General features: G+C 45.5%; 51 non-coding genes across 51 annotated transcripts in view; all 51 read right to left on the minus strand.

Annotated features, from left to right (window-relative positions):
* Positions 1 to 308: 308 nt before the first annotated feature.
* On the minus strand, positions 309 to 381 carry trnaf-gaa (transfer RNA phenylalanine (anticodon GAA)). Its single transcript has one exon. It is a non-coding gene; the product is annotated as a tRNA-Phe (tRNA).
* Positions 382 to 463: 82 nt separating this feature from the next.
* On the minus strand, positions 464 to 537 carry trnai-aau (transfer RNA isoleucine (anticodon AAU)). Its single transcript has one exon. It is a non-coding gene; the product is annotated as a tRNA-Ile (tRNA).
* A 610-nt stretch (positions 538 to 1,147) lies between these two features.
* Positions 1,148 to 1,221, minus strand: trnai-aau (transfer RNA isoleucine (anticodon AAU)). The gene has a single exon. It is a non-coding gene; the product is annotated as a tRNA-Ile (tRNA).
* Positions 1,222 to 1,684: 463 nt separating this feature from the next.
* On the minus strand, positions 1,685 to 1,757 carry trnaf-gaa (transfer RNA phenylalanine (anticodon GAA)). Its single transcript has one exon. It is a non-coding gene; the product is annotated as a tRNA-Phe (tRNA).
* Positions 1,758 to 1,839: 82 nt separating this feature from the next.
* On the minus strand, positions 1,840 to 1,913 carry trnai-aau (transfer RNA isoleucine (anticodon AAU)). Its single transcript has one exon. It is a non-coding gene; the product is annotated as a tRNA-Ile (tRNA).
* A 462-nt stretch (positions 1,914 to 2,375) lies between these two features.
* Positions 2,376 to 2,448, minus strand: trnaf-gaa (transfer RNA phenylalanine (anticodon GAA)). Its single transcript has one exon. It is a non-coding gene; the product is annotated as a tRNA-Phe (tRNA).
* An 82-nt stretch (positions 2,449 to 2,530) lies between these two features.
* trnai-aau (transfer RNA isoleucine (anticodon AAU)) lies at positions 2,531 to 2,604 on the minus strand. The gene has a single exon. It is a non-coding gene; the product is annotated as a tRNA-Ile (tRNA).
* Positions 2,605 to 3,062: 458 nt separating this feature from the next.
* On the minus strand, positions 3,063 to 3,135 carry trnaf-gaa (transfer RNA phenylalanine (anticodon GAA)). Its single transcript has one exon. It is a non-coding gene; the product is annotated as a tRNA-Phe (tRNA).
* Positions 3,136 to 3,217: 82 nt separating this feature from the next.
* On the minus strand, positions 3,218 to 3,291 carry trnan-auu (transfer RNA asparagine (anticodon AUU)). The gene has a single exon. It is a non-coding gene; the product is annotated as a tRNA-Asn (tRNA).
* A 463-nt stretch (positions 3,292 to 3,754) lies between these two features.
* trnaf-gaa (transfer RNA phenylalanine (anticodon GAA)) lies at positions 3,755 to 3,827 on the minus strand. The gene has a single exon. It is a non-coding gene; the product is annotated as a tRNA-Phe (tRNA).
* An 82-nt stretch (positions 3,828 to 3,909) lies between these two features.
* trnai-aau (transfer RNA isoleucine (anticodon AAU)) lies at positions 3,910 to 3,983 on the minus strand. The gene has a single exon. It is a non-coding gene; the product is annotated as a tRNA-Ile (tRNA).
* Positions 3,984 to 4,446: 463 nt separating this feature from the next.
* On the minus strand, positions 4,447 to 4,519 carry trnaf-gaa (transfer RNA phenylalanine (anticodon GAA)). Its single transcript has one exon. It is a non-coding gene; the product is annotated as a tRNA-Phe (tRNA).
* An 82-nt stretch (positions 4,520 to 4,601) lies between these two features.
* On the minus strand, positions 4,602 to 4,675 carry trnai-aau (transfer RNA isoleucine (anticodon AAU)). Its single transcript has one exon. It is a non-coding gene; the product is annotated as a tRNA-Ile (tRNA).
* Positions 4,676 to 5,137: 462 nt separating this feature from the next.
* trnaf-gaa (transfer RNA phenylalanine (anticodon GAA)) lies at positions 5,138 to 5,210 on the minus strand. The gene has a single exon. It is a non-coding gene; the product is annotated as a tRNA-Phe (tRNA).
* Positions 5,211 to 5,292: 82 nt separating this feature from the next.
* trnai-aau (transfer RNA isoleucine (anticodon AAU)) lies at positions 5,293 to 5,366 on the minus strand. Its single transcript has one exon. It is a non-coding gene; the product is annotated as a tRNA-Ile (tRNA).
* A 463-nt stretch (positions 5,367 to 5,829) lies between these two features.
* On the minus strand, positions 5,830 to 5,902 carry trnaf-gaa (transfer RNA phenylalanine (anticodon GAA)). The gene has a single exon. It is a non-coding gene; the product is annotated as a tRNA-Phe (tRNA).
* An 82-nt stretch (positions 5,903 to 5,984) lies between these two features.
* On the minus strand, positions 5,985 to 6,058 carry trnai-aau (transfer RNA isoleucine (anticodon AAU)). Its single transcript has one exon. It is a non-coding gene; the product is annotated as a tRNA-Ile (tRNA).
* A 462-nt stretch (positions 6,059 to 6,520) lies between these two features.
* trnaf-gaa (transfer RNA phenylalanine (anticodon GAA)) lies at positions 6,521 to 6,593 on the minus strand. The gene has a single exon. It is a non-coding gene; the product is annotated as a tRNA-Phe (tRNA).
* An 82-nt stretch (positions 6,594 to 6,675) lies between these two features.
* On the minus strand, positions 6,676 to 6,749 carry trnai-aau (transfer RNA isoleucine (anticodon AAU)). The gene has a single exon. It is a non-coding gene; the product is annotated as a tRNA-Ile (tRNA).
* Positions 6,750 to 7,366: 617 nt separating this feature from the next.
* On the minus strand, positions 7,367 to 7,440 carry trnai-aau (transfer RNA isoleucine (anticodon AAU)). The gene has a single exon. It is a non-coding gene; the product is annotated as a tRNA-Ile (tRNA).
* A 461-nt stretch (positions 7,441 to 7,901) lies between these two features.
* Positions 7,902 to 7,974, minus strand: trnaf-gaa (transfer RNA phenylalanine (anticodon GAA)). Its single transcript has one exon. It is a non-coding gene; the product is annotated as a tRNA-Phe (tRNA).
* Positions 7,975 to 8,056: 82 nt separating this feature from the next.
* Positions 8,057 to 8,130, minus strand: trnai-aau (transfer RNA isoleucine (anticodon AAU)). The gene has a single exon. It is a non-coding gene; the product is annotated as a tRNA-Ile (tRNA).
* A 617-nt stretch (positions 8,131 to 8,747) lies between these two features.
* On the minus strand, positions 8,748 to 8,821 carry trnai-aau (transfer RNA isoleucine (anticodon AAU)). Its single transcript has one exon. It is a non-coding gene; the product is annotated as a tRNA-Ile (tRNA).
* A 463-nt stretch (positions 8,822 to 9,284) lies between these two features.
* trnaf-gaa (transfer RNA phenylalanine (anticodon GAA)) lies at positions 9,285 to 9,357 on the minus strand. Its single transcript has one exon. It is a non-coding gene; the product is annotated as a tRNA-Phe (tRNA).
* Positions 9,358 to 9,439: 82 nt separating this feature from the next.
* Positions 9,440 to 9,513, minus strand: trnai-aau (transfer RNA isoleucine (anticodon AAU)). The gene has a single exon. It is a non-coding gene; the product is annotated as a tRNA-Ile (tRNA).
* A 1,155-nt stretch (positions 9,514 to 10,668) lies between these two features.
* On the minus strand, positions 10,669 to 10,741 carry trnaf-gaa (transfer RNA phenylalanine (anticodon GAA)). Its single transcript has one exon. It is a non-coding gene; the product is annotated as a tRNA-Phe (tRNA).
* Positions 10,742 to 10,823: 82 nt separating this feature from the next.
* trnai-aau (transfer RNA isoleucine (anticodon AAU)) lies at positions 10,824 to 10,897 on the minus strand. The gene has a single exon. It is a non-coding gene; the product is annotated as a tRNA-Ile (tRNA).
* Positions 10,898 to 12,052: 1,155 nt separating this feature from the next.
* Positions 12,053 to 12,125, minus strand: trnaf-gaa (transfer RNA phenylalanine (anticodon GAA)). The gene has a single exon. It is a non-coding gene; the product is annotated as a tRNA-Phe (tRNA).
* An 82-nt stretch (positions 12,126 to 12,207) lies between these two features.
* On the minus strand, positions 12,208 to 12,281 carry trnai-aau (transfer RNA isoleucine (anticodon AAU)). Its single transcript has one exon. It is a non-coding gene; the product is annotated as a tRNA-Ile (tRNA).
* A 618-nt stretch (positions 12,282 to 12,899) lies between these two features.
* trnai-aau (transfer RNA isoleucine (anticodon AAU)) lies at positions 12,900 to 12,973 on the minus strand. Its single transcript has one exon. It is a non-coding gene; the product is annotated as a tRNA-Ile (tRNA).
* A 464-nt stretch (positions 12,974 to 13,437) lies between these two features.
* On the minus strand, positions 13,438 to 13,510 carry trnaf-gaa (transfer RNA phenylalanine (anticodon GAA)). The gene has a single exon. It is a non-coding gene; the product is annotated as a tRNA-Phe (tRNA).
* Positions 13,511 to 13,592: 82 nt separating this feature from the next.
* Positions 13,593 to 13,666, minus strand: trnai-aau (transfer RNA isoleucine (anticodon AAU)). The gene has a single exon. It is a non-coding gene; the product is annotated as a tRNA-Ile (tRNA).
* Positions 13,667 to 14,128: 462 nt separating this feature from the next.
* Positions 14,129 to 14,201, minus strand: trnaf-gaa (transfer RNA phenylalanine (anticodon GAA)). The gene has a single exon. It is a non-coding gene; the product is annotated as a tRNA-Phe (tRNA).
* Positions 14,202 to 14,283: 82 nt separating this feature from the next.
* trnai-aau (transfer RNA isoleucine (anticodon AAU)) lies at positions 14,284 to 14,357 on the minus strand. The gene has a single exon. It is a non-coding gene; the product is annotated as a tRNA-Ile (tRNA).
* Positions 14,358 to 14,821: 464 nt separating this feature from the next.
* On the minus strand, positions 14,822 to 14,898 carry trnaf-gaa (transfer RNA phenylalanine (anticodon GAA)). Its single transcript has one exon. It is a non-coding gene; the product is annotated as a tRNA-Phe (tRNA).
* Positions 14,899 to 14,976: 78 nt separating this feature from the next.
* Positions 14,977 to 15,050, minus strand: trnai-aau (transfer RNA isoleucine (anticodon AAU)). Its single transcript has one exon. It is a non-coding gene; the product is annotated as a tRNA-Ile (tRNA).
* A 464-nt stretch (positions 15,051 to 15,514) lies between these two features.
* trnas-gga (transfer RNA serine (anticodon GGA)) lies at positions 15,515 to 15,587 on the minus strand. Its single transcript has one exon. It is a non-coding gene; the product is annotated as a tRNA-Ser (tRNA).
* An 82-nt stretch (positions 15,588 to 15,669) lies between these two features.
* On the minus strand, positions 15,670 to 15,743 carry trnai-aau (transfer RNA isoleucine (anticodon AAU)). The gene has a single exon. It is a non-coding gene; the product is annotated as a tRNA-Ile (tRNA).
* Positions 15,744 to 16,361: 618 nt separating this feature from the next.
* On the minus strand, positions 16,362 to 16,435 carry trnai-aau (transfer RNA isoleucine (anticodon AAU)). The gene has a single exon. It is a non-coding gene; the product is annotated as a tRNA-Ile (tRNA).
* A 463-nt stretch (positions 16,436 to 16,898) lies between these two features.
* trnaf-gaa (transfer RNA phenylalanine (anticodon GAA)) lies at positions 16,899 to 16,971 on the minus strand. The gene has a single exon. It is a non-coding gene; the product is annotated as a tRNA-Phe (tRNA).
* An 82-nt stretch (positions 16,972 to 17,053) lies between these two features.
* Positions 17,054 to 17,127, minus strand: trnai-aau (transfer RNA isoleucine (anticodon AAU)). Its single transcript has one exon. It is a non-coding gene; the product is annotated as a tRNA-Ile (tRNA).
* A 462-nt stretch (positions 17,128 to 17,589) lies between these two features.
* trnaf-gaa (transfer RNA phenylalanine (anticodon GAA)) lies at positions 17,590 to 17,662 on the minus strand. The gene has a single exon. It is a non-coding gene; the product is annotated as a tRNA-Phe (tRNA).
* An 82-nt stretch (positions 17,663 to 17,744) lies between these two features.
* Positions 17,745 to 17,818, minus strand: trnai-aau (transfer RNA isoleucine (anticodon AAU)). The gene has a single exon. It is a non-coding gene; the product is annotated as a tRNA-Ile (tRNA).
* Positions 17,819 to 18,281: 463 nt separating this feature from the next.
* Positions 18,282 to 18,354, minus strand: trnaf-gaa (transfer RNA phenylalanine (anticodon GAA)). Its single transcript has one exon. It is a non-coding gene; the product is annotated as a tRNA-Phe (tRNA).
* An 82-nt stretch (positions 18,355 to 18,436) lies between these two features.
* trnai-aau (transfer RNA isoleucine (anticodon AAU)) lies at positions 18,437 to 18,510 on the minus strand. Its single transcript has one exon. It is a non-coding gene; the product is annotated as a tRNA-Ile (tRNA).
* A 463-nt stretch (positions 18,511 to 18,973) lies between these two features.
* trnaf-gaa (transfer RNA phenylalanine (anticodon GAA)) lies at positions 18,974 to 19,046 on the minus strand. The gene has a single exon. It is a non-coding gene; the product is annotated as a tRNA-Phe (tRNA).
* An 82-nt stretch (positions 19,047 to 19,128) lies between these two features.
* On the minus strand, positions 19,129 to 19,202 carry trnai-aau (transfer RNA isoleucine (anticodon AAU)). The gene has a single exon. It is a non-coding gene; the product is annotated as a tRNA-Ile (tRNA).
* A 618-nt stretch (positions 19,203 to 19,820) lies between these two features.
* On the minus strand, positions 19,821 to 19,894 carry trnai-aau (transfer RNA isoleucine (anticodon AAU)). Its single transcript has one exon. It is a non-coding gene; the product is annotated as a tRNA-Ile (tRNA).
* A 463-nt stretch (positions 19,895 to 20,357) lies between these two features.
* Positions 20,358 to 20,430, minus strand: trnaf-gaa (transfer RNA phenylalanine (anticodon GAA)). The gene has a single exon. It is a non-coding gene; the product is annotated as a tRNA-Phe (tRNA).
* Positions 20,431 to 20,512: 82 nt separating this feature from the next.
* trnai-aau (transfer RNA isoleucine (anticodon AAU)) lies at positions 20,513 to 20,586 on the minus strand. The gene has a single exon. It is a non-coding gene; the product is annotated as a tRNA-Ile (tRNA).
* A 464-nt stretch (positions 20,587 to 21,050) lies between these two features.
* trnaf-gaa (transfer RNA phenylalanine (anticodon GAA)) overlaps positions 21,051 to 21,067 on the minus strand; it is a 73-nt gene continuing 56 nt past the window's right edge. Inside the window, exon 1 of the tRNA in view lies at positions 21,051 to 21,067. This exon is cut by the window's right edge and continues 56 nt beyond it. This is a non-coding gene — a tRNA (tRNA-Phe).

Genomic DNA, 21,067 nt, shown 5'->3' on the forward strand with positions numbered 1-21,067 from the left:
GAAATCGGACAGTGTGGTTAGATAAAGTAGAGTCTTGTCTTTAAAATGGTGTAAAATAGTCATATGTTTGAAAACACATGCAAGTGACTCACAATGTTGACCCTCAAAGTGTACCTGATGGCCAGTATGGGGATCTACCCATAGATGTTGGAATTATTAGCACCACGCTCTAACGAACTTAGCAAACCGGCCGATAAATACAGAGAACAATATTTGCGATGTACCGAGCATCTGCAAGTGCTGGCACGTAACCTAACAAGATCACAAACAGCATAGCCTGACAAGGCTGGACACTCAACAACATCAAATGCCGAAACCCAGGCTCTAACCAGGGCCCTTTTAATCTTCATTCTAACGCTCTCCCAACTGAGCTATTTCGGCTAGCTGCTAAGATTCATTCTGTGACACTCATGACGATACACATGCAAGTGACTCACAATTTTCACACTCAAAATATAATCGATGGCCAGTATGGGGAACGAACCCACGACCTTGGCGTCATTAGCACCACGCTCCACCCAACTGAGCTAACCGGCCGCTAGCTGCGCAGCACAATTGTTGAGATGCACCGAGCATCTGCGAGTGTTGGCGTGTACACTAACAAGTCCACCAACAGCATAGCCGGACAAGACTGGACCCTCTTGGTTGCTCATAGTGGCATTTCTACCCAACTGGGGAATTAGCTCAAATGGTAGAGTGCTTGCTTAGCATGCGAGAGGTAGTGTGATCGATGCCCACATTCTCCAAAAACATATTCTTTTTGAGGATCCAAGAAAGCTCCAGTTCACACTTCATGCATCTTTCTCTTACGACAACCTACTGTCATGTAACAATAAGAAGCAACTTTCATGTGAGACTGAGGTCACAATTTCACATGAAAAAGAAACACATTACTTACATTCACAGGAGCAGCATAGCACACACGATTCAGGCCCACAAACACAGCTGTGGGCACTTTCCTTAAAGCCAAAGCAGAACATAAAGAAGGAACAATATCTATTGGCAAAACCCGGAATCGAACCAGGGACCTTTAGACTAACGCTCTCCCAACTGAGCTATTTCTGCTAGCTGCTAAGATTCATTCTGTGACAGTCATGAAGATACACATGCAAGTGACTCACAATTTTCACACTCAAAACATAATCGATGGCCAGTATGGGGATCGAACCCACGACCTTGTCGTTATTAGCACCACGCTCTAACCAACTGAGCTAACCGGCCACTAGCTGCACAGCACAATTGTTGAGATGCACCGAGCATCTGCGAGTGTTGGCGTGTACACTAACAAGTCCACCAACAGCATAGCCGGACAGGACTGGACCCTCTTGGTTGCTCATAGTGGCATATCTACCCAACTGGGGAATTAGCTCAAATGGTAGAGTTCTTGCTTAGCATGCGAGAGGTAGTGGGATCGATGCCCACATTCTCCAAAAACATATTCTTTTTGAGGATCCAAGAAAGCTCCAGTTCAAACTTCATGCATCTTTCTCTTACGACAACCTACCGTCATGTAAAAATCACAAGCAATTTTCATGTGAGACTGAGGTCACAATTTCACATGAAAAAGAAAGACTTTACTTACATTCACAGGAGCAGCGTAGCACACACGATTCAGGCCCACAAACACAGCTGTGGGCACTTTCCTTAAAGCCAAAGCAGAACATAAAGAAGGAACAACATCTAATGCCGAAACCCAGGCTCTAACCAGGGCCCTTTTGATCTTCAGTCTAACGCTATCCCAACTGAGCTATTTCGGCTAGCTGCTAAGATTCATTCTGTGACACTCATGACGATACACATGCAAGTGACTCACAATTTTCACACTCAAAATATAATCGATGGCCAGTATGGGGATCGAAACCACGACCTTGGCGTTATTAGCACCACGCTCTAACCAACTGAGCTAACCGGCCACTAGCTACGCAGCACAATTGTTGAGATGCACCGAGCATCTGCGAGTGTTGGCGTGTACACTATCAAGTCCACCAACAGCATAGCCGGACAAGACTGGACCCTCTTGGTTGCTCATAGTGGCATTTCTACCCAAATGGGGAATTAGCTCAAATGGTAGAGTGCTTGCTTAGCATGCGAGAGGTAGTGGGATTGATGCCCACATTCTCCAAAAACATATTTTTTTGAGGATCCAAGAAAGCTCCAGTTCACACTTCATGCATCTTTCTCTTACGACAACCTAGTGTCATGTAACAATCACAAGCAACTTTCATGTGAGACTGAGGTCACAATTTCACATGAAAAAGAAAGACATTACTTACATTCACAGGCGCAGCGTAGCACACACGATTCAGGCCCACAAACACAGCTGTGGGCACTTTCCTGAAAGCCAAAGCAGAACATAAAGAAGGAACAACATCTAATGCCGAAACCCAGGCTCTAACCAGGGGCCTTTTGATCTTCAGTCTAACGCTATCCCAACTGAGCTATTTCGGCTAGCTGCTAAGATTCATTCTGTGACACTCATGACGATACACATGCAAGTGACTCACAATTTTCACACTCAAAATATAATCGATGGCCAGTATGGGGATCGAACCCACGATCTTGGCATTATTAGCACCACGCTCTAACCAACTGAGCTAACCGGCCACTAGCTACGCAGCACAATTGTTGAGATGCACCGAGCAACTGCAAGTGCTGGCGTGTACACTAACAAGTCCACCAACAGCATAGCCGGACAAGACTGGACCCTCTTGGTTGCTCATAGTGGCATTTCTACACAACTGGGGAATTAGCTCAAATGGTAGAGTGCTTGCTTAGCATGCGAGAGGTTGATTGATGCCCACATTCTCCAAAAACATATTTTTTGGGGGATCCAAGAAAGCTCCAGTTCACACTTCATGCATCTTTCTCTTACGACAACCTACTGTCATGTAACAATCACAAGCAACTTTCATGTGAGACTGAGGTCAGAATTTCACATGAAAAAGAAAGACATTAATTACATCCACAGGAGCAGCGTAGCACACACGATTCAGGCCCACAAACACTGCTGTGGGCACTTTCCTTAAAGCCAAAGCAGAACATAAAGAAGGAACAACACCTAATGCCGAAACCCAGGCTCTAACCAGGGACCTTTTGATCTTCAGTCTAACGCTATCCCAACTGAGCTATTTCGGCTAGCTGCTAAGATTCATTCTGTGACACTCATGACGATACACATGCAAGTGACTCACAATTTTTACACTCAAAATATAATCGATGGCCAGTATGGGGATCGAACCCACGACCTTGGCGTTAATAGCACCACTCTCTAACCAACTGAGCTAACCGGCCACTAGCTACGCAGCACAATTGTTGAGATGCAACGAGCAACTGCAAGTGCTGGCGTGTACACTAACAAGTCCACCAACAGCATAGCCGGACAAGACTGGACCCTCTTGGTTGCTCATAGTGGCATTTCTACCCAGCTGGGGAATTAGCTCAAATGGTAGAGTGCTTGCTTAGCATGCGAGAGGTAGTGGGATCGATGCCCACATTCTCCAAAAACATATTATTTTTGATGATCCAAGAAAGCTCCAGTTCACACTTCATGCATCTTTCTCTTACGACAACCTACTGTCATGTAACAATCACAAGCAACTTTCATGTGAGACTGAGGTCACAATTTCACATGAAAAAGAAAGACATTACTTACATTCACAGGAGCAGCGTAGCACACACGATTCAGGCCCACAAACACAGCTGTGGGCACTTTCCTAAAAGCCAAAGCAGAACATAAAGAAGGAACAACATCTAATGCCGAAACCCAGGCTCTAACCAGGGCCCTTTTGATTTTCAGTCTAACGCTATCCCAACTGAGCTATTTCGGCTAGCTGCTAAAATTCATTCTGTGACACTCATGACGATACACATGCAAGTGACTCACAATTTTCACACTCAAAATATAATCGATGGCCAGTATGGGGATCGAATCCACGACCACGGCTTTATTAGCACCACGCTCTAACCAACTGAGCTAACCGGCCACCAGCTACACAGCACAATTGTTGAGATGCACCGAGCATCTGCAAGTGCTGGCGTGTACACTAACAAGTCCACCAACAGCATAGCCGGACAAGACTGGACCCTCTTGGTTGCTCATAGTGGCATTTCCACCCAACTGGGGAATTAGCGCAAATGGTAGAGTGCTTGCTTAGCATGCGGGAGGTAGTGGGATCGATGCCCACATTCTCCAAAAACATATTCTTTTTGAGGATCCAAGAAAGCTCCACTTCACACTTCATGCATCTTTCTCTTACGACAACCTACCGTCATGTAAAAATCACAAGCAACTTTCATGTGAGACTGAGGTCACAATTTCACATGAAAAAGAAACACATTACTTACATTCACAGGAGCAGCGTAGCACACACGATTCAGGCCCACAAACACAGCTGTGGGCACTTTCCTGAAAGCCAAAGCAGAACATAAAGAAGGAACAACACCTAAAGCCGAAACCCAGGCTCTAACCAGGGCCCTTTTGATCTTCAGTCTAACGCTATCCCAACTGAGCTATTTCGGCTAGCTGCTAAGATTCATTCTGTGACACTCATGACGATACACATGCAAGTGACACACAATTTTCACACTCAAAATATAATCGATGGCCAGTATGGGGATCGAACCCACGATCTTGGCGTTATTAGCACCACGCTCTAACCAACTGAGCTAACCGGCCACTAGCTACGCAGCACAATTGTTGAGATGCACCGAGCATCTGCGAGTGTTGGCGTGTACACTATCAAGTCCACCAACAGCATAGCCGGACAAGACTGGACCCTCTTGGTTGCTCATAGTGGCATTTCTACCCAAATGGGGAATTAGCTCAAATGGTAGAGTGCTTGCTTAGCATGCGAGAGGTAGCGGGATTGATGCCCACATTCTCCAAAAACATATTTTTTTGAGGATCCAAGAAAGCTCCAGTTCACACTTCATGCATCTTTCTCTTACGACAACCTAGTGTCATGTAACAATCACAAGCAACTTTCATGTGAGACTGAGGTCACAATTTCACATGAAAAAGAAAGACATTACTTACATTCACAGGCGCAGCGTAGCACACACGATTCAGGCCCACAAACACAGCTGTGGGCACTTTCCTGAAAGCCAAAGCAGAACATAAAGAAGGAACAACATCTAATGCCGAAACCCAGGCTCTAACCAGGGGCCTTTTGATCTTCAGTCTAACGCTATCCCAACTGAGCTATTTCGGCTAGCTGCTAAGATTCATTCTGTGACACTCATGACGATACACATGCAAGTGACTCACAATTTTCACACTCAAAATATAATCGATGGCCAGTATGGGGATCGAACCCACGATCTTGGCATTATTAGCACCACGCTCTAACCAACTGAGCTAACCGGCCACTAGCTACGCAGCACAATTGTTGAGATGCACCGAGCAACTGCAAGTGCTGGCGTGTACACTAACAAGTCCACCAACAGCATAGCCGGACAAGACTGGACCCTCTTGGTTGCTCATAGTGGCATTTCTACACAACTGGGGAATTAGCTCAAATGGTAGAGTGCTTGCTTAGCATGCGAGAGGTAGTGGGATCGATGCCCACATTCTCCAAAGACATATTATTTTTGAGGATCCAAGAAAGCTCCAGTTGAAACTTCATGCATCTTTCTCTTACGACAACCTACCGTCATGTAAAAATCACAAGCAACTTTCATGTGAGACTGAGGTCACAATTTCACATGAAAAAGAAAGAGATTAATTACATTCACAGGAGCAGCGTAGCACACACGATTCAGGCCCACAAACACTGCTGTGGGCACTTTCCTTAAAGCCAAAGCAGAACATAAACAAGGAACAACACCTAATGCCGAAACCCAGGCTCTAACCAGGGCCCTTTTGATCTTCAGTCTAACGCTATCCCAACTGAGCTATTTCGGCTAGCTGCTAAGATTCATTCTGTGACACTCATGACGATACACATGCAAGTGACTCACAATTTTCACACTCAAAATATAATCGATGGCCAGTATGGGGATCGAACCCACGACGTTGGCGTCATTAGCACCAAGCTCTAACCAACTGAGCTAACCGGACACTAGCTACGCAGCACAATTGTTGAGATGCACCGAGCAACTGCAAGTGCTGGCGTGTACACTAACAAGTCCACCAACAGCATAGCCGGACAAGACTGGACCCTCTTGGTTGCTCATAGTGGCATTTCTACCCAAATGGGGAATTAGCTCAAATGGTAGAGTGCTTGCTTAGCATGCGAGAGGTAGTGGGATTGATGCCCACATTCTCCAAAAACATATTTTTTTGAGGATCCAAGAAAGCTCCAGTTCACACTTCATGCATCTTTCTCTTACGACAACCTACTGTCATGTAACAATCACAAGCAACTTTCATGTGAGAGTGAGGTCACAATTTCACATGAAAAAGAAAGACATTACTTACATTCACAGGAGCAGCTAAGTACACACGATTCAGGCCCACAAACACAGCTGTGGGCACTTTCCTAAAAGCCAAAGCAGAACATAAAGAAGGAACAACATCTAATGCCGAAACCCAGGCTCTAACCAGGGCCCTTTAGATCTTCAGTCTAACGCTCTCCCAACTGAGCTATTTCGGCTAGCTGCTAATATTCATTCTGTGACACTCATGAAGATACACATGCAAGTGACTCACAATTTTCACACTCAAAACATAATCGATGGCCAGTATGGGGATCGAACCCACGACGTTGGCGTCATTAGCACCAAGCTCTAACCAACTGAGCTAACCGGCCACTAGCTACGGAGCACAATTGTTGAGATGCACCGAGCAACTGCAAGTGCTGGCGTGTACACTAACAAGTCCACCAAAAGCATAGCCGGACAAGACTGGACCCTCTTGGTTGCTCATAGTGGCATTTCTATACAACTGGGGAATTAGCTCAAATGGTAGAGTGCTTGCTTAGCATGCGAGAGGTAGTGGGATCGATGCCCACATTCTCCAAAGACATATTATTTTTGAGGATCCAAGAAAGCTCCAGTTCAAACTTCATGCATCTTTCTCTTAAGACAACCTACCGTCATGTAAAAATCACAAGCAACTTTCATGTGAGACTGAGGTCACTATTTCACATGAAAAAGAAAGACATTACTTACATTCACAGGAGCAGCGTGGCACACACGATTCAGGCCCACAAACACAGCTGTGGGCACTTTCCTTAAAGCCAAAGCAGAACATAAAGAAGGAACAACACCTAATGCCGAAACCCAGGCTCTAACCAGGGCCCTTTTGATCTCCAGTCTAACGCTATCCCAACTGAGCAATTTCGGCTAGCTGCTAAGATTCATTCTGTGACACTCATGACGATACACATGCAAGTGACTCACAATTTTCACACTCAAAATATAATCAAGGCCAGTATGGGGATCGAACCCACGATCTTGGCGTTATTAGCACCACGCTCTAACCAACTGAGCTAACCGGCCACTAGCTACGCAGCACAATTGTTGAGATGCACCGAGCATCTGCGAGTGTTGGCGTGTACACTAACAAGTCCACCAACAGCATAGCCGGACAAGACTGGACCCTCTTGGTTGCTCATAGTGGCATTTCTACCCAAATGGGGAATTAGCTCAAATGGTAGAGTGCTTGCTTAGCATGCGAGAGGTAGTGGGATTGATGCCCACATTCTCCAAAAACATTTTTTTTGAGGATCCAAGAAAGCTCCAGTTCACACTTCATGCATCTTTCTCTTACGACAACCTACCGTCATGTAAAAATCACAAGCAACTTTCATGTGAGACTGAGGTCACTATTTCACATGAAAAAGAAAGACATTACTTACATTCACAGGAGCAGCGTGGCACACACGATTCAGGCCCACAAACAGAGCTGTGGGCACTTTCCTAAAAGCCAAAGCAGAACATAAAGAAGGAACAACATCTAATGCCGAAACCCAGGCTCTAACCAGGGCCCTTTAGATCTTCAGTCTAACGCTCTCCCAACTGAGCTATTTCGGCTAGCTGCTAAGATTCATTCTGTGACACTCATGAAGATACACATGCAAGTGACTCACAATTTTCACACTCAAAACATAATCGATGGCCAGTATGGGGATCGAACCCACGACGTTGGCGTCATTAGCACCAAGCTCTAACCAACTGAGCTAACCGGCCACTAGCTACGGAGCACAATTGTTGAGATGCACCGAGCAACTGCAAGTGCTGGCGTGTACACTAACAAGTCCACCAAAAGCATAGCCGGACAAGACTGGACCCTCTTGGTTGCTCATAGTGGCATTTCTATACAACTGGGGAATTAGCTCAAATGGTAGAGTGCTTGCTTAGCATGCGAGAGGTAGTGGGATCGATGCCCACATTCTCCAAAAACATATTATTTTGAGGATCCAAGAAAGCTCCAGTTCACACTTCATGCATCTTTCTCTTACGACAACCTACTGTCATGTAACAATCACAAGCAACTTTCATGTGAGACTGAGGTCACTATTTCACATGAAAAAGAAAGACATTACTTACATTCACAGGAGCAGCGTGGCACACACGATTCAGGCCCACAAACACAGCTGTGGGCACTTTCCTAAAAGCCAAAGCAGAACATAAAGAAGGAACAACACCTAATGCCGAAACCCAGGCTCTAACCAGGGCCCTTTTGATCTTCAGTCTAACGCTATCCCAAATGAGCTATTTCGGCTAGCTGCTAAGATTCATTCTGTGACACTCATGACGATACACATGCAAGTGACTCACAACTTTCACACTCAAAATATAATCGATGGCCAGTATGGGGATCGAACCCACGACCTTGGCGTTATTAGCACCACGCTCTAACCAACTGAGCTAACCGGCCACTAGCTACGCAGCACAATTGTTGAGATGCACCGAGCATCTGCAAGTGCTGGCGTGTACACTAACAAGTCCACCAACAGCATAGCCGGACAAGACTGGACCCTCTTGGTTGCTCATACTGGCATTTCTACCCAACTGGGGAATTAGCTCAAATGGTGGAGTGCTTGCTTAGCATGCGAGAGGTAGTGGGATCGATGCCCACATTCTCCAAAAACATCTTGTTTTTGAGGATCCAAGAAAGCTCCAGTTCACACTTCATGCATCTTTCTCTTACGACAACCTACTGTCATGTAACAATCACAAGCAACTTTCATGTGAGACTGAGGTCACAATTTCACATGAAAAAGAAACACATTACTTACATTCACAGGAGCAGCGTAGCACACACGATTCAGGCCCACAAACACAGCTGTGGGCACTTTCCTGAAAGCCAAAGCAGAACATAAAGAAGGAACAACATCAAATGCTGAAACCCAGGATCGAACCAGGGACCTTTAGATCTTCAGTCTAACGCTCTCCCAACTGAACTATTTCCGCTAGCTGCTAAGATTCATTCTGTGACACTCATGACGATACACATGCAAGTGACTCACAATTTTCACACTCAAAATATAATCGATGGCCAGTATGGGGATCGAACCCACGACCTTGGCGTTATTAGCACCAAGCTCTAACCAACTGAGCTAACCGGCCACTAGTTACGCAGCACAATTTTTGAGATGCACCGAGCATCTGCAAGTGCTGGTGTGTACACTAACAAGTCCACCAACAGCATAGCCGGACAAGACTGGACCCTCTTGGTTGCTCATAGTGGCATTTCTACCCAAATGGGGAATTAGCTCAAATGGTAGAGTGCTTGCTTAGCATGCGAGAGGTAGTGGGATCGATGCCCACATTCTCCAAAAACACATTATTTTTGAGGATCCAAGAAAGCTCCAGTTCACACTTCATGTAGCTTTCTCTTACGACAACCTACTGTCATGTAACAATCACAAGCAACATTCATGTGAGACTGAGGTCACAATTTCACATGAAAAAGAAACACATTAGTTACATTCACAGGAGCAGCGTAGCACACACGATTCAGGCCCACAAACACAGCTGTGGGCACTTTCCTTAAAGCTAAAGCAGAGCATAAAGATAGAACAACATCTAATGCCGAAACCCAGGATATAAAGAGGGCCCTTTTGATCTTCAGTCTAACGCTATCCCAACTGAGATTTTTCGGCTAGCTGCTAAGATTCATTCTGTGACAATCATGACGATACACATGCAAATGACTCACAATTTTCACACTGAAAATATAATCGATGGCCAGTATGGGGATTGAATCCACGACCACGGCTTTATTAGCTCCACTCTCTAACCAACTGAGCTAACCGGCCACTATCTACGCAGCACAATTGTTGAGATGCACCGAGCATCTGCAAGTGCTGGTGTGTACACTAACAAGTCCACCAACAGCATAGCCGGACAAGACTGGACCCTCTTGGTTGCTCATAGTGGCATTTCTTCCCAACTGGGGAATTAGCTCAAATGGTAGAGTGCTTGCTTAGCATGCGAGAAGTAGTGGGATCGATGCCCACATTCTCCAAAAACATCTTCTTTTTGAGGATCCAAGAAAGCTCCAGTTCACACTTCATGCATCTTTCTCTTACGACAACCTACTGTCATGTAACAATCACAAGCAACTTTCATGTGAGACTGAGGTCACAATTTCACATGAAAAAGAAACACATTAGTTACATTCACAGGAGCAGCGTAGCACACACGATTCAGGCCCACAAACACAGCTGTGGGCACTTTCCTTAAAGCCAAAGCAGAACATAAAGAAGGAACAACACCTATTGCCGAAACCCAGGCTCTAACCAGGGCCCTTTTGATCTTCAGTCTAACGCTATCCCAACTGAGCTATTTCGGCTAGCTGCTAAGATTCATTCTGTGACACTCATGACGATACACATGCAAGTGACTCACAATTTTCACACTCAAAATATAATCGATGGCCAGTATGGGGATCGAACCCACGACCTTGGCTTTATTAGCACCACGCTCTAACCAACTGAGCTAACCGGCCACTAGCTACGCAGCACAATTGTTGAGATGCACCGAGCATCTGCAAGTGCTGGCGTGTACACTAACAAGTCCACCAACAGCATAGCCGGACAAGACTGGACCCTCTTGGTTGCTCATAGTGGCATTTCTACCCAACTGGGGAATTAGCTCAAATGGTAGAGTGCTTGCTTATCATGCGAGGGGTAGTGGGATCTATGCCCACATTCTCCAAAAACACATTCTTTTTGAGGATCCAAGAAAGCTCCAGTTCACACTTCATGTAGCTTTCTCTTACGACAACCTACTGTCATGTAACAATCACAAGAAACTTTCATGTGAGACTGAGGTCACAATTTCACATGAAAAAGAAACACATTAGTTACATTCACAGGAGCAGCGTAGCACACACGATTCAGGCCCACAAACACAGCTGTGGGCACTTTCCTTAAAGCTAAAGCAGAGCATAAAGATAGAACAACATCTAATGCCGAAACCCAGGATATAAACAGGGCCCTTTTGATCTTCAGTCTAACGCTATCCCAACTGAGCTTTTTCGGCTAGCTGCTAAGATTCATTCTGTGACAATCATGACGATACACATGCAAATGACTCACAATTTTCACACTCAAAATATAATCGATGGCCAGTATGGGTATCGAATCCACGACTTTGGCTTTATTAGCACCACGCTCTAACCAACTGAGCTAACCGACCATTATCTACACAGCACAATTGTTGAGATGCACCGAGCATCTGCAAGTGCTGGCGTGTACACTAACAAGTCCACCAACAGCATAGCCGGACAAGACTGGACCCTCTTGGTTGCTCATAGTGGCAATTCTACCCACCTGGGGAATTAGCTCAAATGGTAGAGTGCTTGCTTATCATGCGAGCGGTAGTGGGATCTATGCCAACATTCTCCAAAAACATATTATTTTTGAGGATCCAAGAAAGCTCCAGTTCACACTTCATGCATCTTTCTCTTACGACTACCTACTGTCATGTAACAATCAAATGCAACTTTCATGTGAGACTGAGGTCACAATTTCACATGAAAAAGAAACACATTACTTACATTCACAGGAGCAGCGTAGCACACACGATTCAGGCCCACAAACAGAGCTGTGGGCACTTTCCTCAAAGCCAAAGCAGAACATAAAGACAGAACAACATCAAATGCAGAAACCCTGGATCGAACCAGGGACCTTTAGATCTTCAGTCTAACGCTCTCCCAACTGAGCTATTTCCGCAAGCTGCTAAGATTCATTCTGTGACACTCATGACGATACACATGCAAGTGACTCACAATTTTCACTCTCAAAATATAATCTTTGGCCAGTATGGGGATCGAACCCAGGACCTTGGCGTTATTAGCACCACGCTCTAACCAACTGAGCTAACCGGCCGCTAGCTACGCAGCACAATTGTTGAGATGCACCGAGCATCTGCAAGTGCTGGCGTGTACACTAACAAGTCCACCAACAGCATAGCCGGACAAGACTGGACCCTCTTGGTTGCTCATAGTGGCATTTCTACCCAACTGGGGAATTAGCTCAAATGGTAGAGTGCTTGCTTAGCATGCGAGAGGTAGTGGGATCGATGCCCACATTCTCCAAAAACACATTCTTTTTGAGGATCCAAGAAAGCTCCAGTTCACACTTCATGCATCTTTCTCTTACGACAACCTACTGTCATGTAACAATCACAAGCAACTTTCATGTGAGACTGAGGTCACAATTTCACATGAAAAAGAAACACATTACTTACATTCACAGGAGCAGCGTAGCACACACGATTCAGGCCCACAAACACAGCTGTGGGCACTTTCCTTAAAGCCAAAGCAGAACATAAAGAAGGAACAACATCTAATGACGAAACCCGGGATCAAAACTGGGACCTTTAGATCTTCAGTCTAACGCTCTCCCAACTGAGCTATTTCAGCTAGCTGCTAAGATTCATTCTGTGACACTCATGACGATACACATGCAAGTGACTCACAATTTTCACACTCAAAATATAATCGATGGCCAGTATGGGGATCGAACCCACGACCTTGGCATTATTAGCACCACGCTCTAACCAACTGAGCTAACCGGCCGCGAGCTACGCAGCACAATTGTTGAGATGCACCGAGCATCTGCAAGTGCTGGCGTGTACACTAACAAGTCCACCAACAGCATAGCCGGACAAGACTGGACCCTCTTGGTTGCTCATAGTGGCGTTTTTACCCAAACGGTGGAATTAGCTCAAATGGTAGATTGCTTGCTTAGCATGCGAGAGGTAGTGGGATCGATGCCCACATTCTCCAAAAACACATACTTTTTGAGGATCCAAGAAAGCTCCTGTTCACACTTCATGCATCTTTCTCTTACGACAACCTACTGTCATGTAACAATCAAATGCAACTTTCATGTGAGACTGAGGTCACAATTTCACATGAAAAAGAAACACATTACTTACATTCAGAGGAGCAGCGTAGCACACACGATTCAGGCCCACAAACAGAGCTGTGGGCACTTTCCTTAAAGCCAAAGCAGAACATAAAGAAGGAACAACATCAAATGCTGAAACCCTGGATCGAACCAGGGACCTTTAGATCTTCAGTCTAACGCTCTCCCAACTGAGCTATTTCCGCTAGCTGCTAAGATTCATTCTGTGACACTCATGACGATACACATGCAAGTGACTCACAAATTTCACACTCAAAATATAATCTTTGGCCAGTATGGGGATCGAACCCACGACCTTGGCGTTATTAGCACCACGCTCTAACCAACTGAGCTAACCGGCAGATAGCTACGCAGCACAATTGTTGAGATGCACCGAGCATCTGCAAGTGCTGGCGTGTACACTAACAAGTCCACCAACAGCATAGCCGGACAAGACTGGACCCTCTTGGTTGCTCATAGTGGCATTTCTATCCAACTGGGGAATTAGCTCAAATGGTAGAGTGCTTGCTTAGCAGCGAGAGGTAGTGGGATCGATGCCCGCATTCTCCAAAAACATATTCTTTTTGAGGATCCAAGAAAGCTCCAGTTCACACTTCATGCATCTTTCTCTTACGAAAACCTACTGTCATGTAACAATCACAAGCAACTTTCATGTGAGACTGAGGTCACAATTTCACATGAAAAAGAAACACATTACTTACATTCACAGGAGCAGCGTAGCACACACGATTCAGGCCCACAAACACAGCTGTGGGCACCTTCCTTAAAGCCAAAGCAGAACATAAAGAAGGAACAACATCTAATGATGAAACCCGGGATCAAACCTGGGAACTTTAGATCTTCAGTCTAACGCTCTCCCAACTGAGCTATTTCAGCTAGCTGCTAAGATTCATTCTGTGACACTCATGACGATACACATGCAAGTGACTCACAATTTTCACACTCAAAATATAATCGATGGCCAGTATGGGGATCGAACCCACGACCTTGGCATTATTATCACCACACTCTAACCAACTGAGCTAACCGGCCGCTAGCTATGCAGCACAATTGTTGAGATGCACCGAGCATCTGCAAGTGCTGGCGTGTACACTAACAAGTCCACCAACAGCATAGCCGGACAAGACTGGACCCTCTTGGTTGCTCATAGTGGCGTTTCTACCCAAACGGTGGAATTAGCTCAAATGGTAGATTGCTTGCTTAGCATGCGAGAGGTAGTGGGATCGATGCCCACATTCTCCAAAAACACATTCTTTTTGAGGATCCAAGAAAGCTCCAGTTCACACTTCATGCATCTTTCTCTTACGACAACCTACTCTCATGTAACAATCATAAGCAACTTTCATGTGAGACTGAGGTCACAATTTCACATGAAAAAGAAACACATTACTTACATTCACAGGAGCAGCGTAGCACACACGATTCAGGCCCACAAACACAGCTGTGGGCACTTTCCTGAAAGCCAAAGCAGAACATAAAGAAGGAACAACATCAAATGCTGAAACCCAGGATCGAACCAGGGACCATTAGATCTTCAGTCTAACGCTCTCCCAACTGAACTATTTCCACTAGCTGCTAAGATTCATTCTGTGACACTCATGATGATACACATGCAAGTGACTCACAAATTTCACACTCAAAATATAATCGATGGCCAGTATGGGGATCAAACCCACGACCTTGGCATTATTAGCACCACGCTCTAACCAACTGAGCTAACCGGCCGCTAGCTACGCAGCACAATTGTTGAGATGCACCGAGCATCTGCAAGTGCTGGCGCGTACACTAACAAGTCCACCAACAGCATAGCCGGACAAGACTGGACCCTCTTGGTTGCTCATAGTGGCGTTTCTACCCAAACGGTGGAATTAGCTCAAATGGTAGATTGCTTGCTTAGCATGCGAGAGGTAGTGGGATCGATGCCCACATCCTCCAAAAACACATTCTTTTTGAGGATCCAAGAAAGCTCCAGTTCACACTTCATGCATCTTTCTCTTACGACAACCTACTCTCATGTAACAATCATAAGCAACTTTCATGTGAGACTGAGGTCACAATTTCACATGAAAAAGAAAGACATTACTTACATTCACAGGAGCAGCGTAGCACACACGATTCAGGCCCACAAACACAGCTGTGGGCACTTTCCTTAAAGCCAAAGTAGAACATAAAGAAAGAACAACATCAAATGCCGAAACCCGGGATCGAACCAGGGACCATTAGATATCCAGTCTAACGCTCTCCCATCTGAGCTATTTCCACTAGCTGCTAAGATTCATTCTGTGACACTCATGACGATACACATGCAAGTGACTCACAATTTTCACACTCAAAATATAATCGATGGCCAGTATGGGGATTGAACCCACTACCTTGGCATTATTAGCACCACGCTCTAACCAACTGAGCTAACCAGCCGCTAGCTACACAGCACAATTGTTGAGATGCACCGAGCATCTGCAAGTGCTGGCGTGTACACTAACAAGTCCACCAACAGCATAGCCGGACAAGACTGGACCCTCTTGGTTGCTCATAGGGGCATTTCTTCCCAACTGGGGAATTAGCTCAAATGGTAGAGTGCTTGCTTAGCATGCGAGAAGTAGTGGGATCGATGCCCACATTCTCCAAAAACACATTCTTTCTGAGGATCCAAGAAAGCTCCAGTTCACACTTCATGTAGCTTTCTCTTACGACAACCTACTGTCATGTAACAATCACAAGCAACATTCATGTGAGACTGAGGTCACAATTTCACATGAAAAAGAAACACATTAGTTACATTCACAGGAGCAGCGTAGCACACACGATTCAGGCCCACAAACACAGCTGTGGGCACTTTCCTTAAAGCTAAAGCAGAACATGAAGATAGAACAACATCTAATGCCGAAACCCAGGATATAAACAGGGCCCTTTTGATCTTCAGTCTAACGCTATCCCAACTGAGCTATTTCGGCTAGCTGCTAAGATTCATTCTGTGACACTCATGACGATACACATGCAGGTGACTCACAATTTTCACAATCATAATATAATCGATGGCCAGTATGGGGATCGAACCCACAACCTTGGCGTTATTAGCACCAAGCTCTAACCAACTGAGCTAACCGGCCACTAGCTACGCAGCACAATTGTTGAGATGCACCGAGCATCTGCAAGTGCTGGTGTGTACACTAACAAGTCCACCAACAGCATAGCCGGACAAGACTGGACCCTCCTGGTTGCTCATAGTGGCATTTCTACCCAAATGGGGAATTAGCTCAAATGGTAGAGTGCTTGCTTAGCATGCGAGAGGTAGTGGGATCGATGCCCACATTCTCCAAAAACACATTCTTTTTGAGGATCCAAGAAAGCTCCAGTTCACACTTCATGCATCTTTCTCTTACGACAACCTACTGTCATGTAACAATCACAAGCAACTTTCATGTGAGACTGAGGTCACAATTTCACATGAAAAAGAAACACATTAGTTACATTCAGAGGAGCAGCGTAGCACACACGATTCAGGCCCACAAACAGAGCTGTGGGCACTTTCCTCAAAGCCAAAGCAGAACATAAAGAAGGAACCACATCAAATGCTGAAACCCTGGATCGAACCAGGGACATTTAGATCTTCAGTCTAACGCTCTCCCAACTGAGCTAATTCGGCTAGCTGCTAAGATTCATTCTGTGACACTCATGACGATACACATGCAAGTGACTCACAATTTTCACACTCAAAATATAATCGATGGCCAGTATGGGGATCGAACACACGACCTTGGCGTTATTAGCACCACGCTCTAACCAACTGAGCTAACCGGCCGCTAGCTGCGCAGCACAATTGTTGAGATGCACCGAGCATCTGCAAGTGCTGGCGTGTACACTAACAAGTCCACCAACAGCATAGCCGGACAAGACTGGACCCTCTTGGTTGCTCATAGTGGCGTTTCTACCCAACTGGGGAATTAGCTCAAATGGTAGAGTGCTTGCTTAGCATGCGAGAGGTAGTGGGATCCATGCCCACATTCTCCAAAACACAGTCTTTTTGAGGATCCAAGAAAGCTCCAGTTCACACTTCATGCATCTTTCTCTTATGACAACCTACTGTCATGTAACAATCATAAGCAACTTTCATGTGAGACTGAGGTCACAATTTCACATGAAAAAGAAACACATTACTTACATTCACAGGAGCAGCGTAGCACAAACGATTCAGGCCCACAAACACAGCTGTGGGCACTTTCCTTAAAGCCAAAGCAGAACATAAAGAAGGGACAACATCATATGCCGAAAACCGGGATCGAACCAGGGACCTTTAGATCTTCAGTCTAACACTCTCCCAACTGAGCTATTTCGGCTAGCTGCTAAGATTCATTCTGTGACACTCATGACGATACACATGCAAGTGACTCACAATTTTCACACTCAAAACATAATTGATGGCCAGTATGGGGATCGAACCCACGACCTTGGCGTTATTAGCACCACGCTCCAACCAACTGAGCTAACCGGCCGCTGGCAATGCAGCACAATTGTTGAGATGCACCGAGCATCTGCAAGTGCTGGCGTGTACACTAACAAGTCCACCAACAGCATAGCCGGACAAGACTGGACCCTCTTGGTTGCTCATAGTGGCATTTCTACCCAACTGGGGAATTAGCTCAAATGGTAGAGTGCTTGCTTAGCATGCGAGAGGTAGTGGGATCCATGCCCACATTCTCCAAAACACAGTCTTTTTGAGGATCCAAGAAAGCTCCAGTTCACACTTCATGCATCTTTCTCTTATGAAAAACCTACTGTCATGTAACAATCGCAAGCAACTTTCATGTGAGACTGAGGTCACAATTTCACATGAAAAAGAAACACATTACTTACATTCACAGGAGCAGCGTAGCACAAAAGATTCAGGCCCACAAACACAGCTGTGGGCACTTTCCTTAAAGCCAAAGCAGAACATAAAGAAGGAACAACATCATATGCCGAAACCCGGGATCTAACCAGGGACCTTCAGATCTTCAGTCTAACGCTCTCCCAACTGAGCTAATTCGGCTAGCTGCTAAGATTCATTCTGTGACACTCATGACGATACACATGCAAGTGACTCACAATTTTCACACTCAAAACATAATTGATGGCCAGTATGGGGATCGAACCCACGACCTTGGCGTTATTAGCACCACGCTCCAACCAACTGAGCTAACCGGCCGCTAGCAATGCAGCACAATTGTTGAGATGCACCGAGCATCTGCAAGTGCTGGCGTGTACACTAACAAGTCCACCAACAGCATAGCCGGACAAGACTGGACCCTCTTGGTTGCTCATAGTGGCATTTCTACCCAACTGGGGAATTAGCTCAAATGGTAGAGTGCTTGCTTAGCATGCGAGAGGTAGTGGGATTCATGCCCACATTCTCCAAAACACAGTCTTTTTGAGGATCCAAGAAAGCTCCAGTTCACACTTCATGCATATTTCTCTTATGAAAAACCTACTGTCATGTAACAATCATAAGCAACTTTCATGTGAGACTGAGGTCACAATTTCACATGAAAAAGAAACACATTACTTACATTCACAGGAGCAGCGTAGCACAAACGATTCAGGCCCACAAACACAGCTGTGGGCACTTTCCTTAAAGCCAAAGCAGAACATGAAGAAGGGACAACATCATATGCCGAAAACCGGGATCGAACCAGGGACCTTTAGATCTTCAGTCTAACGCTCTCCCAACTGAGCTATTTCGGCTAGCTGCTAAGATTCATTCTGTGACACTCATGACGATACACATGCAAGTGACTCACAATTTTCACACTCAAAACATAATTGATGGCCAGTATGGGGATCGAACCCACGACCTTGGCGTTATTAGCACCACGCTCCAACCAACTGAGCTAACCGGCCGCTGGTAATGCAGCACAATTGTTGAGATGCACCGAGCATCTGCAAGTGCTGGCGTGTACACTATCAAGTCCACCAACAGCATAGCCGGACAAGACTGGACCCTCTTGGTTGCTCATAGTGGCATTTCTACCCAACTGGGGAATTAGCTCAAATGGTAGAGTGCTTGCTTAGCATGCGAGAGGTAGTGGGATCCATGCCCACATTCTCCAAAAACACAGTCTTTTTGAGGATCCAAGAAAGCTCCAGTTCACACTTCATGCATCTTTCTCTTATGACAACCTACTGTCATGTAACAATGATAAGCAACTTTCATGTGAGACTGAGGTGACAATTTCACATGAAAGAGAAACACATTACTTACATTCACAGGAGCAGCGTAGCACAAACGATTCAGGCCCACAAACACAGCTGTGGGCACTTTCCTTAAAGCCAAAGCAGAACATGAAGAAGGGACAACATCATATGCCGAAACCCGGGATCTAACCAGGGACCTTCAGCTCTTCAGTCTAACGCTCTCCCAACTGAGCTAATTCTGCTAGCTGCTAACATTCATTCTGTGACACTCATGACGATACACATGCAAGTGACTCACAATTTTCACACTCAAAACATAATTGATGGCCAGTATGGGGATCGAACCCACGACCTTGGCGTTATTAGCACCACGCTCCAACCAACTGCACTAACCAGCCGCTAGCAGTGCAGCACAATTGTTGAGATGCACCGAGCATCTGCAAGTGCTGGCGTGTACACTAACAAGTCCACCAACAGCATAGCCGGACAAGACTGGACCCTCTTGGTTGCTCATAGTGGCATTTCTACCCAACTGGGGAATTAGCTCAAATGGTAGAGTTCTTGCTTAGCATGCGAGAGGTAGTGGGATCCATGCCCACATCCTCCAAAACCACAGTCTTTTTGAGGATCCAAGAAAGCTCCAGTTCACACTTCATGCATCTTTCTCTTATGACAACCTACTGTCATGTAACAATCACAAGCAACTTTCATGTGAGACTGAGGTGACAATTTCACATGAAAAAGAAACACATTACTTACATTCACAGGAGCAGCGTAGCACAAACGATTCAGGCCCACAAACACAGCTGTGGGCACTTTCCTTAAAGCCAAAGCAGAACATAAAGAAGGAACAACATCATATGCCGAAACCCGGGATCTAACCAGGGACCTTTAGATCTTCAGTCTAACGCTCTCCCAACTGAGCTAATTCGGCTAGCTGCTAAGATTCATTCTGTGACACTCATGACGATACACATGCAAGTGACTCACAATTTTCACACTCAAAACATAATTGATGGCCATTATGGGGATCGAACCCACGACCTTGGCGTTATTAGCACCACGCTCTAACCAACTGCGCTAACCAGCCGCTAGCAATGCAGCACAATTGTTGAGATGCACCGAGCATCTGCAAGTGCTGGCGTGTACACTAACAAGTCCACCAACAGCATAGCCGGACAAGACTGGACCCTCTTGGTTGCTCATAGTGGCATTTCTACCCAACTGGGGAATTAGCTCAAATGGTAGAGTTCTTGCTTAGCATGCGAGAGGTAGTGGGATCCATGCCCACATTCTCCAAAAAACACAGTCTTTTTGAGGATCCAAGAAAGCTCCAGTTCACACTTCATGCATCTTTCTCTTATGACAACCTACTGTCATGTAACAATGATAAGCAACTTTCATGTGAGACTGAGGTGACAATTTCACATGAAAGAGAAACACATTACTTACATTCACAGGAGCAGCGTAGCACAAACGATTCAGGCCCACAAACACAGCTGTGGGCACTTTCCTTAAAGCCAAAGCAGAACATAAAGAAGGGACAACATCATATGCCGAAACCCGGGATC

This window comes from Salmo salar, chromosome ssa27, assembly GCF_905237065.1.
Source record: "Salmo salar chromosome ssa27, Ssal_v3.1, whole genome shotgun sequence".
Taxonomy (NCBI): Eukaryota; Metazoa; Chordata; class Actinopteri; order Salmoniformes; family Salmonidae; genus Salmo; species Salmo salar.